The following is an 11681-nucleotide window of genomic DNA, read 5'->3' as shown; positions in this document are numbered from 1 at the left end:
AATATAAAAACTAATCCAGCACGTAGAAGTGTAGTCAGACTATTGAATCTTTTTAGCTGGTGTGGATACACTGCAAAGCAAGAGAAGTCTGCATAACATTTAAAAAAAATATCTTCCATAAAATAATGCATTTTCTCTACTAAATATCCATTGCATACAGTGGCTTTCATTAATTTCAGGAAAGGAAAACCAATCTTTGTATCTGCCTTGCTTTAAATGTCTTCTGTGCAGGAAAGTTTTAAGCAGCATCAGTATTTTACCTATCCAGATCAAAACTAGTCAGGGAAACAAGGACACAGGGTTCTGAGGAAAATGTAAGAGACTGAAACACCAATACTGTTAGGGGAACCGAGCGCAATGATAAATATTAAAGGTTTGTGAAGATTTCAGCGTACTTGAAAAGAAAAAACACATGTGCAGATATTAATTTTCACATATTTATATGTTTTTCATCACTTTATACAGCCTTGAGATGAACAATCCTGTTATCACGAAGACTTCTCTCAACAAGTAATAGCTAGAAATTAGCTTGGCACTGATTTAATTAAAATACTAGGTTTACATATTATTTTAGCATTTTCATATTCAATGTCTTCACTGGGCATTTATATAAGGATAAAAAAGAGAAGTAATTTAAGATTATTACAAAGTTAATTAAATTAAATCAAATCTTCAATTACTCTTAATTTCCTTTATTACACAGTTTGGCCTTTGGTAAAAACTTTTTTTCCCTTTTCTATCACAAGGTAAAATATTTCTTGCTTTAATTCAGACCAGCTGCAATTTGCAAATGTGCCAGAAAACTGTTCCTGTGCTGGTTGCTATTAGATAATGTATTTTACATAGATTAGCCTAAATTAAGAGTCAGGAGGAAAATCTTTCTTTCGTTTCATTTTTTTTTTCCTCTGGTTCTGAATGATGAGTAACTGTCAGTGTGTGGACGCCTCTTTTCAAGGAATGTGTGAAGCTGTCACCCTGCTACATGTGCAGGACCATCCAGATGTTACACAATATGAAATCTGGGTCTCAGCATTGTAATGATTGTCAAATGAGGGCCACCTAATTGTATGCCCGAGTCTCAGTAAAATGACAATTTCTGGAGAGTTGGAGAAGGCCAATATCTTTCCATTATTTTAAGCCAGTATCTTTTCTCGGTTCAGTGTGCATTATCTTCTTGTGGGATAGTGCTAAAAATATTTAAAAATCTGTTTTGCAAGGTACTGCACCGTAGTTCGTGATCAGATTTCATTGGTATTTACAGAGGAAAAAAAAGAAAATATTCTTCCATTACGGAGGTTTTGTCTAATCACAGCTATCAAGGATGAGGAATTCTGATCTGAGGACAGTGAACGTGCCACGCTGGCATCAGAGCCTGTTTATGCAGGTAATGGCTGGTTTAGGACACCTCTGAACTGTCACGCACCATGTGAATTAATGAGGCCATACAGGTCTAAGGTCCCTAAAAAGGCCTCTCTAGATTAGGGTCTATTAAACCTGCCACAAGCTGCTTAGTGTTATAAAAGTAACAACAGAGGCTTAACATTTTGTTCTTTTCTCTTTTCCCTTGCTTTTTAAAATACTGGAAAAAAAATTCTCTCATTCCTTAGCAAATGCTCTAACTTATAATGAAGAAAGTCCTACAGATTTATGAGACACTCAACGATTATTTAAAGAACACTAATGCTCAACAAAAACCTCCAATATCAAAAATATAAATTAGGTAGAAAAGTAGGTTTTAGGAACTGCATGGTGAGTTAATAAATGAAGCAGCTCTATTTCCTTGTTTTGTTTCAAGATTATTAAGGGCAGTTACATTTCAACAAAGTAAAATAACAGAAATTGCACACAAAAAAAGTGGCCAATATAATCAGGGATAAGTAGAAAATATTAGCTCTGTTTAGGCTTAATCCAATATTTAGTTGAGGGAATAAAATATCATGATAGGTTCCCATGAAAAGGACAAACATCAACAGATAAAGAAATGATAATTAGCGTTTTTTAAGGATCACAGTTAATATCGCTCAGAGAATAATTTTATCCTCACTATATTGGCTTCACATTTGGTTGCGTGTCCTTTGTTCGCGTCCTGTATTATTTCAAAACTCTCTCTCAAATGGCTATAGTTTTTCTGGGTTGTGAATATTATTGCATTAATGGACTTTCGTTTTTGCTTAGAAAGATTTGAGTGCAAAATCACTTTCACATCTTCAAATCTATTAGGTGCTTAGCCTTTAATTTTTTGCGCATTAACATGAAATGGTCGAAATATGAGGTTATTTTTGGAGTGATTATTATGATTGTAATAAGGCCTGACACTTGCGCGACTTCAAACACACAACCACCAACAGTTCCATTACAACAAAAGAGCTCCCAGGATAACACATTTTAATAGTCAGAAGAGTTGTGAATTCACAGCTTTGCACAGCAGGTGTGGCTGCACATCTTTGCACCCCTAAATACACTTGCTCATCTAATCTGACAGATTAGACAATGGCACAAAACCCTCATCACCGATGTCTAAACAAAGACTTCATTTCAGAAGAGACAAAGCTTCGTGCAGACCGTGTTGCCACTAATAACTTTTCCGAGCGGAAAACAATGTATATTTTATTAATGAAAAACAAATTGCGGCAGGGAAGATGAATGTCTTGGCTTTTCTGACATTTTAAATAATTTGCCTTCCCTTCCCTTTTGTGCCTTTAATATTTACCTTCATATCAATCTTTATGCAATTTTGTTAATTAGCTATGGTGCTGGCAGCAAAACACGGAAGGCGTCCCAGTGTAGGACCTTAAAACCCGTGTTGCCAGGGGAAAACAATCTTGCTATTTTTGCGAGAGTAAACTATATTGGAAAGTATCTCCTTAATTAGAGCCAGAGGTTAAGTTGGACTCTGGGGCGCCCACGTTCTGGTGACAAGGCACTTGGCAAAGGGTTTCGAACAGGAAAAGGCAACCTGATTTTCTATTCAACTTTGTCGCCGCTGAACATTCAAAAGTGAGGCTGGGGATGTGCGTATTTACCAGAAGGGAATGGACTGAGCATTAATGGGCTCGGGAGGCTTATTTGGAGGCAGCTGCACTTATCATGAATCAGGAAAGGGAAATAGCAGCCCTGGTGTGCTGTAGGTCAGTCACAAATGTCGACTTGAGAGAGCCATAAATCTCTCGCAGGACTCCAGCCAGTGACTTGCAGAACACCCTTCTAGCGTTTCCCTATAATTTAAAGATTATGTAAGGTGTATCGTGAGCGTGTTCGATGAAAATATTAATTTAGAGATAAATCCCGTAAGCGCTTGGAGGCAGCGGCTTCTGCCGCAGTAGCTCTTCAAACAGGACACAGGCTGCTAGTTTGGTCAACAGTAGGAGGTCATGGAAGGCTGCCAAAGAAAACAAACCTTTTTCAATAAAATGCTTTCAGATCTAAGTAGTCACAGAATATCTCCTGTACTGTTTTATTACTGATATTTAAACTTTGATATATCGTCTTTTGCTCGAGTCAGAAATCTTCATCATAAAATGAACTGTGGCACACACACACACACACACACACACACACACACACACACACCAAGAAAGGCAATTAATCACAGCCAACTCTTTCCAGCGAGTTCAAATAATTTTCTGTTGTTTTTGCTGGGGGGGGGGGGGGGGGAGGGGCGGGGGCAGGGAAGAGAGGAGGGAGGAAATGGTAAAAGTTGAAGTGTCAACTGTTTCGCTTTTTAAATGTATTTGTTGTTTCCGGAAAGACAGATGATATATATTGGTAAGAAAAATCTTGAGACTTTGAGAGAAATGATACAAGTTTCCCAATGAATGGTTTATTAATGATAATGCTAAGGGACGATGTCATTTTCATTTAGCAATATGGCATAATTGATCCTAAAATAAAAGTATTCTACCTCTGTCTCTTTGGGTAATTGGATAATGTTAAAATATGAGGTACAGTGTACAATGGATATTCAAATTTGTCATATGCTTAATAACCTAAATTAGAAATTAATGCAGTTGAAAATATTGCCAAGGTAAGGATGCGAAAGTTGATATAAATGATTTCCAAAAAATCACCTTTCACTTGTAAGGTAAGCATTGCGCTGGAGAACTGTTTACCGCAATTTGCATTTGCATTTTCTAAGACGCCCCTTTAGAGACCAGGAATCCATTAACGGCCTTCTCTCTTGTGGTTGGAAAGTAAAACACTTGGTGACCACAGTAAGCACCAGATTCTACTAAATGGGTACCAAGTACTACCAAGGCCATATTAGTGTTCATCACTGTGGTTCACAAGGAGATTTCCAACATTTTGAGTTTTTACCTCCCATAATTATTTAAGCCCTAAAGATATATAAGAATAAATGCAAATTGAAAACAATATAAATGAGGATTTTACATATTGTTAATGATATCCTGGAGTTGTAAGATGTAATTAACATTATAGTGTGCCTGGACAATCCAGGCAGAAACCAAATGAGAATTTGCGTCTCAATATCGGAAGTGTTGATGCAAAACTCACAGGTATCTCTCACCCACTCCCTATGTTCTCAGAGGATGGTTCAAGTGTTTTAATACTTCTCTTCGTATCTTGACTGGTTTTAAAAGTAACGTGTGCGTGGAGAACTCTGACACTTTCGGTGCAGGCATTATCAGCACAGCGATATCTGTAAGCTATGCATGGCCACCTTTATTGTTTTACTGTTTTAAAAGCTATGTTCCACTCTGAAATTACATTAAGAATATAAATTTCAACCTCAAATTATGATTCTGTACAACAGAGGCAGAATGTGTGCTTTGTAGCCCAAGATCCCTTTCATTTAATATTAAGCATTCATCCTCTCACATTTTTCTATTTTTGAAAACTATTTGAAATGAATAGACATACACCATAGGATTCTAGACCCTGTAGAATCCCAGGGCCTGTGGCAGACTGAAGCCTAGCAGCCTCTTGTGCGGACACTGCCAGCAGAATATTTGAAGTTGATGCAGCTTAGGAAGAGGCTGATCTTCACAGAAAAGCCAGAATTTCTATAAAAAAAAAATTTAAAGCCATTTTGCCCCTAATCGTAGACAAGCGTTAAAGATCTTAAAACATGGCTATGATCAGGCAATTTTTTTGGTACACTTTTTAAATGAAGAGTAGCGTCTGCACAATTTAGAATGATGGACAGATATTCTTATACATTCCATACAGTCTGAATTTGAAAGCTACTAGCTATATGATCTTCTTGAGTCCCAGTCTGTCCCCTTCTTTGATATAGCTAAAATGAGTTGGAAAGCACAGAGATTATTTTGAATTGATGTGAAATATGCCCTGTCCCCGCTGTCCTATGACATGCCTGACATTGGCCATCATGCGTTCAAGTTGATTCCTTCGTATTAGTCTATACAGAATACAAGCCTAGGCTCTTCCCTTTTTCTGTTTTATACTCTTCATTGCCTACTTCTACCCACACACGGAGGGAAAAAAAGTCATCACAAGGCACTAAGGAAACAGAAAATGAGAGATAATATTCTTGATCACTTCACTAAACCAGCTTAGAGTTTTTTGTTTTTGTTTTTGTTTTCCTCTTTTCATATTAAAGCGGGGGTGTGGCAAGAGGTAGAGAGAGAGAATCTTAAGCAAGCTCCATGCTCAGCCCAGAGCCTGATGCAGGGCTTAATCCCAGACCCTGGGATCACAACCTGAACTGAAATCAAGAGTTGGACACTCAAGTGACTGAGCCACCCAGACACCCCACCAATTTAGAGTTTTAACTCAAGTTTCAGTGGTGAATTAACTGTCAAGCATTTCATGGATCAAAACAAACAGGATGCTTTTCTATTTGTTTAGCATAAGATATAGAGTTTTAAACTATTTATCTAGCACTAAAGGTTGATTTTATGAATTGAAACTGAATCTAATTGCTTCCCAATAACAAATAGTATATTGCTGTGATGGAAAGTAGAGTTGATAACTGAGGATCAAGAAAAGGGTCTATTATACAAATGGACTGTGGTCTTTTTTGGGGTATTTCCCTAATATAGCTATAATATCAAGAATCTGCACTGAAAAGATTCTGCCATTGCTAAATTCGAAAGATGATTAAGAATCTGTAATTATCATCAGTTGACTGGGGGGGAGAAAATGGGCCACAGAGAAAGAAAGAATTAGAAGGGAGAACTATTGTTGGAGTGTGAGGACATGGTTGGCATAGTCAGATAACAAGGAAGTTTCTGTATCTGATCATGCTCATGAATAAGAGTCAATAATTGCTGTTGTCATCTTATGACATAGGTCAGCATTTTGTTATACAGTAAATAATTGTAGATAATTACAGACATATCTTGTTTATTGCATTTTGCTTTACTGCACTTCACAGATACTGTGTGTTTGTTGTTGATGTTGTTGTTGTTGTTTTATATAAAGTCATAGCAACTCTGCATAGAAAAAGCCTGTTGGCATCATTTTTCCAACAACAGTTGTTCAGTTCTTGTCTCTGTGTCACATTTTGGTAATTCTTGCAATATTTCCAATCTTTTCACTATTGCTACAATTGTCATGGTGATCTGTGGTCAGTAATTACATCCCACTGAAATCTCAGATGATGGAGAGCATTTTTTTTAGCATTGAAGTACTTTAAAAAAAATTTAACGTTTATTTATTTTTGAGAAAGAGAGAGAGAGAGAGAGAGAGGAAGTGGCAGAGAAAGAGGGAGACACAGAATCGAAACAGGCTCCAGGCTCTGAGCTGTCAGCACAGAGGTGGGGCTCGAATGCGGAACTGTGAGATCATGACCTGAGCCGAAGTCAGATGCTCAGTCGACTGAGCCACCCAGGTGCCCAGCAATTAAGTACTTTTAATTAAGGTATGTACATTGTGTTTTGGAGCATAATGTTAGCGCATTTTGCTTACCTTACTATAACATTCACTTTATTGTGGTGGCCCAGAACTGAATCCGCAATATTTCTGAGGTACGCCCGCATGCAGAGTTCAGGCATTATGTTATCTGCTGAGGTTAGAGAGCTATGATATAGTCCTCATCTTCAAGAGAAACCCAGAGTTTAAGAGGACAATTCATGGCAATTCCTGGATCCTCACTAAAACATCTGTGACCCTCTACAGTCATGGTCTGCAGCCCCAGCGAGGTCCATAGGGCTGCCTGGTCAGCTCCCTCACCTATTTTTCACAGAAACTATTTCACCTCAGTCCCATCTTTCCAAAACATGTACCATAACCCCAATCTATCACTCCTAGAGAATCACCTTACCTCCCATTCAGCAAGGAACATAGAAATCTTTGAGAGTCAACCCAACTTGCTGACATCCAACAGACACCTATCCTGAGTTCTTTTTCCCCTCTCTCCTCGTGTTTGTATCATTCTACCAAAATTGTTGCCGAAAGTGCTGCACGTGGGTAGGCTTCAGTCATTCTCTTACTTAACCTCAGTGTAAGTTGACACTAGAAAGAACTTCATCATTCTTAGAAAGTATTTCTCACTACTGCCTTCTCCTTACCCCACCCCTTGGCTTGTTTCAACACTACCGTTTTCTCAAACTTTGGTCATTCCTTCTCTCAGAACTTTGCCTGGTTATTTTCCCTTGTCTATCTCTTAAGTACAGATGTTTGATGTGGTTCCATCTTTAAAAAATATGAAAACATTATTACAAAGTCTAGTATAACGAGACCGATGAAGATTTTTGTTTGTTAGTGGCTAAAGAGATAAAAAAGGAAATCTCATTATTTTGTCTCATGTTATTCTTCATTATACTTCAATTTCTTTTGTAGTCAAACACAATATTCAGTTAATGTTCACTGTGTACAAAGCATCATACTATGTACTTAAGAAAGTTATGGAGGCTTTCTGCCATGTCTACAGAATTGGCTCTCTTATGTTCATTATATCAGGCTCACACTAAGCCTTTGCAATCATTACTAGCATGTGGGAGTCCCTACGTGTTGTGCAGCCCATCGACTTTTGATTTAGTACAATTAATGGGGCAGAATTTGTGCTCTCTCTGTGAACTTTTTAATAACCCCTCCCAAGTCTTATGACGTGGGTATATCCACACCCATGAGTACCAAGGTTCCTACTTCAAGAATTTGTGTGAACTCTGGAAACTATTGACCCCCAAGGTTTCCTATAAAAACTGAAATACAACTTTACTCCATTTAATCAGTTAATTTCATCTATAAAGTAACTTAGCCTAAAAAATATACTAAGTATATGTTAAGAATGGCACTTTTCACATGCCTGACCCCTTTCCTTAGGGTGGATATTGAAGATGTCACTTCAGTGTTTCATGCTAGAGGCATACTGCAGGGTCGGTTAGACCTGAGCTTGGAATCTTGTAGCAAAGAAACTATAATAAAAGTTTTAATAAAAATATTAGCATCATGGATTGTGAGGTGTCCTAGGTTGCTGTTGGTTTTTTACTTCACTCATGGAGACAGGAATTTCTTTAAAATACACACATATACACACACACAGACACATCTCACCTATACTCAAATTTTAGGACAGGAAAGTACAGATTCTGAATAATTTGCTAACTATATGCTCAGGGCATGTGTGGCACCCACACTGGTTTGCTGAATTAGTTAGGTTTTACTCTTGCACTCTGGAACTTTTATTTTTTAATTTTTTAAATGTTTTTATTTATTTTTGAGACAGAGAGAAACAGAGCATGAACAGAGGAGGGGCAGAAAGAGAAGGAGACACAGAATCTGAAGCAGGCTCCAGGCTCTGAGCTGTCAGCACAGAGCCTGACGCGGAGCTCGAACTCACGGACTGAGAGATCATGAACTGAGCTGAAGTCGGTTGCTTAACCGACTGAGCCACCCAGGTGTCCCTGGAACTTTTCAAAAGACTCATCATCAGGGTTATTTATGCTGCTTTGTGACAGAAAAATATTGAACCATCAGTATTAGTGGAAAGAACATACGTTGAAGAGACCATAGAATTGATGGCTCGTTCCTTTGTAGAACTGATGTTCTTTGAATTGTTTTTCCTAAGAAAAATAAGGGAGGAGCTAACTTTCCATTTCCATATTAAAGGATGAAACAATAAAAGATAATTTAAAAATAAATTTGGAATTTTATCTTTTGAAAACCTTTAGAAATGGGACATAATTTCTTTTTATGGTCTGCACTAGTTAATGATGGAGGGTTTTACAATCACATGCAATGATGAAGAAGAGAAAGGAAGACTCAATCAGAATCCTTCTCTTCAATCACTCTACCTTTTTACACCCAGTACCTACGTTGCATTCTCTTCATCTACCAGGGCCTGATAGCAGAAGATGCAGATGGGGAAGTGGGGAAAAACAGATCAGTAAAGATGCTTGAATGGAGGTACAGACAGTAGAGGATGTATTTTCTTGCCTGTAATGACACTGGCAGAGAAAATAGGGCAGGCACCACCTTCATTTTTATCTGTCCCTCAAATAACTTTTGTCAATCTATCTTCACAGGGCAGAGGGACGAATTAAAGAGAATGCAGGATGGTAGTAATGGAGGTTGGACAAGATTTTGCTGGGGGTCAAGATATCAGCTTCAAAGAGCTTGCTCCTTTGCCCCCTTTTAAGATCTCTATTGTTCAAGACTAGTCAGTATCCCTGATAACAACTAGGTTAGTCATTTAAACCTTACCATTTAAGAGATATCTTCTTTCACTGCTGAATCACCACCGTGAACAAAAACAAAGCATGCTATATCCAGTAAAACCTTGGACTGTGAGCATAATTTGCTCTGGAAATATGCTTGCAATCCAAAGCACTTGTATACATAACAAAGTGAATTTCAGGAACCATTGGCTCTGTCATGATCATATGACATTCGGCATCATGTACTACCCATATTGCAAGACATTGCTCATTTATCAAGTTAAAATTAATTATAAATGTTTGCTCCTCCTGTGGAACACTCAAAGAACAAGTTACTCACAGTCCAAGGTTTTACTGTACATAGGGAGACATAGTAAATATGTTTAGAGGGAAACTCATATAGAATAGGCAGTTTTAATTGATCATCAGAGTTAGAAATAAGGACAAGAAAGAAAAAGATACCAGGAATATGAGGACTTTATTTTAATAACTACAAATTGGAGATGTGGTTAGCTATTTAACAAGTTCTATTGTAAACAGAAAAACCTAACAGAAACAGATTGTGAAGCATAATGTGACAAATAGACAGCACTCTGGAAAATTTAGGGATTTGTGGATTTAAATTATAGAATGTTACAAATGATCCAACTGGGTCCATTACTCAAACAAAGAAATTGAGCCCTAGGAAACACAGTCCTGTAATGAGGCAGTACCAGAGTTGAAAATACTTACTGCACCACCTATCCTATTTTTAATTTTTTTAACGTTTATTTACTTTTGGGACAGAAAAACACACACAGAGTGTGAGCAGGGGAGGGGCAGAGAGAGGGGGCGGACACAGAATCTGAAGCAGTCTCCAGGCTCTGAGCTGTCAGCACAGAGCCCAGCGTGGGGCTCAAAATCACCAACTGCGAGATCATGACCTGAGCCAAAGTGGGTCACTTAACAGACTGAGCCGCCCCAACAAACTGCACTACCTATCCTAAAGCTTAGTCCACCACATCATAGTATCTATTTGTATACTTTACTCTGTATTGCCTGGATTGGGTCAAAATAATGACCTTTGTTTTGGAATCAAAATTTAACCATGTTAGATATTAAATAAAATATCAATAATAATGCATTCCACGTTAATACATACTTTTCATTTTTTTGAACCTGTTAATGAGTTATTTTTCTAAAGTTTAATGCTTTCAGAAATTAGTTACTTAGAGTCTTAAATCCCCTAAACATTACCAAGCGACTTTTGAAAGCAAAACAGAAACCAGAAATAATTTACTTTGTTATATAGGGTACTTCTCTGTTAATTAGAAAGAGTTTTGAATTTGGAAAAAATTTAATTTTTTACTTCGAAGGTACTCTATATGTATAGTAAATGTACCATAAGTAATTCAGGAACAAAACAAAACAAAACAAAAACAAAAAAATGGGGCTCTCTCATTCCTAGAATTGCCAAATAATATTGAAAATGTCCAGTTTTCAACAACAACAACAATAAAATACAGGAAATACAATAAAAAAACAGGAAAGTGTGGCTCATAAGAGGAAAAGACTATCAATGGAAATTGTCCTAAAGAAGCTGAAACATTAGATTCCCGAGACAAAAAGATTTTACATAGGGTATTTTAAATATGTTCAAAACCTAAAGGAAATCATGTCTAAAGAGTTAGGGGCACCTGGGTGGCTCAATTAGTTAAGTGTCCAACTTCAGCTCAGGGCATGATCTTACAGTTTATGAGTTTGAACCCTATGTCAGGCTCTGTGCTGACAGCTCAGAGCCTGGAGCCTGCTTTGGATTGATTATCTCTGTCCCTCTGCCCCTCCACCACTTGTACTCTGTCTCTGTCTCTCTTTCAAAAATAAAATAAAACACTAAAAAATAAAAAAAAAACAAAGTATGAGATGCCATCTCAGTAATTAGAGATATTAAAAATGAATACACACACACACACACACACACATACACACACACACAGAGGGAGAAAGAGAGAGAGAATTTTCTTTATAGAGTTAAAATGTACAAGTGAAATGAAAAATTCACGAGTATCTGAATACAGACTGAAGCCTGATGAAAAATTAATCAGTGAAATTGAAGACAGGTCA

The 11681-nt window shown here is 37.4% G+C and overlaps 1 long non-coding RNA gene across 1 annotated transcript in view; it reads right to left on the bottom strand.

Annotated features, from left to right (window-relative positions):
- Window positions 1-364: 364 nt before the first annotated feature.
- Window positions 365-11681, bottom strand: part of LOC131510209 (uncharacterized) — a 98152-nt gene continuing 86835 nt past the window's right edge. The window contains exon 3 of the long non-coding RNA XR_009260933.1: window positions 365-3379. This is a non-coding gene — a long non-coding RNA (uncharacterized LOC131510209). The remainder of the gene's footprint in view (window positions 3380-11681) is intronic.

This window comes from Neofelis nebulosa, chromosome 1 (genome assembly GCF_028018385.1).
Source record: "Neofelis nebulosa isolate mNeoNeb1 chromosome 1, mNeoNeb1.pri, whole genome shotgun sequence".
Lineage (NCBI taxonomy): Eukaryota > Metazoa > Chordata > Mammalia > Carnivora > Felidae > Neofelis > Neofelis nebulosa.
The sequence above is the reverse complement of the archived record's forward strand: the minus strand, read 5'-3'. Positions and strand labels throughout refer to the sequence as shown.